At 26.3% G+C, this 1,504-nt stretch overlaps 1 non-coding gene across 1 annotated transcript; it reads left to right on the forward strand.

Moving 5' to 3' along the window:
- Positions 1-1,164: 1,164 nt before the first annotated feature.
- Positions 1,165-1,235, forward strand: TRNAQ-UUG (transfer RNA glutamine (anticodon UUG)). Its single transcript has one exon. It is a non-coding gene; the product is annotated as a tRNA-Gln (tRNA).
- The last annotated feature ends 269 nt before the right edge of the window (positions 1,236-1,504 follow it).

Consider the following 1,504-nt stretch of genomic DNA (forward strand, 5'->3'; position numbering starts at 1 on the left):
CCTTGTCCCTAATTCATGCCTCTCTCCCCATTTCACTGGACCCTTTTTTGAGTCCCAACCCAATTTATTACAATTAACACAACGCTTTTTCATGTATCACACCAATTTGTAACTTAAACTTTACTTTCTGAATGAATTTCTTTTCTTCGATTTAATTCATAATTTCTATGCCATTTATTTCTTCCCAATTATGATTTATAACTTACTTTTCAGTATATTTCTCTGTGCTAAAAAAATTTAAGTGTTTAAAAACTAAATCATTTTCTAATTTTATTCTCGTTTAATTAATATACAATACACTTATATTAAAAATTTAATGACATGATTTATAAATATGATAAAAAAATATTTTTGTCTCTATATTATAAATAGGAGCAGAAGATAATGTTGTAGCATGATTTATCATAAATTTTATGTTTTGTTTTGTATTGATGTAAAAAAGTTAATAAAAATTAAATTTGAAATATAAAAATTGTCCCAGAATAAATATTTTATAAATGTTTTCTTATGTATTTTTTGGATCAATATTCTGTCTTCTTACATTTGTTCAAACTTAATCACATGAGATTTGATTTGAAAGATGTCTAAAGTTTTATTTTGTTATTCATGTTCTGCAATATTTGGATGCAGTGTCATTATATTTAGGTAGAAATATTGTATATTGATAATAAAATTAAATCTAGTGTTAAAAAAGTATTTAAGCCATCTTGGGTTAGTTCAAATGATAAGGGAATGGTTTCAGCCCTTAAAAAACGGGGGACTTTTTTTACTTTTACTATTTATATTATATATTTATTATTAGAAATGTAAATTACCACAATAACGAGTCTTGAAAGGTCAGAATTTTTCTGGTCAAAAAAAGAAAGCTAGCAATAGCATTTCTAATTCTGATTCTAAAGACAGAATATTTTGGGGAATGTTTATGTCATTTGAATTATAATTCTTTTTTTTTCTTTGCTTATATCATGAATTATAATTCTTATGATTTCGATCAAAAAATTATAGTTCTTATGATGGACAGATATAAACGGTAAATTAGTAATGGGAATTTATAAGTTTTCCAATTGAAAACTTAATGCTAATCATTCTAACACAAGTGTGATTAAGCCCGCAGGGACAGGGAGAATAGATATAATATATGTAATTAAAGTTCTTGTCAATAAAGGTTCCATGGTGTAGTGGTTAGCACTCTGACTTTGAATCCAGCGACCTGGGTTCGACTCCCGGTGGGACCTTTTGTTTTTACCCACCTTCTCATTTGCATAGGGATTTTAAGAAGGATTCATATTTCTATAATTTGGATTTTGTTTTTACTATGAAATTTGTAAATCTTTGAGAGACAAAATAATAAAAGGAAGAGCACAAATAAATTATAAAGTTTTGCAAAATTTACATTTCAAATGATCCTCTTATTATGCTTACAGTTGATCCAAATATAATTTAGATTATATTTTATCTAATCTTAGCAAACCACCGTTGAAAGAAATTATAATACAAAACTTAG

This window comes from Neltuma alba, unplaced genomic scaffold, assembly GCF_004799145.2.
Source record: "Neltuma alba isolate B1F8T4 unplaced genomic scaffold, ASM479914v2 tig00012235_pilon, whole genome shotgun sequence".
Lineage (NCBI taxonomy): Eukaryota > Viridiplantae > Streptophyta > Magnoliopsida > Fabales > Fabaceae > Neltuma > Neltuma alba.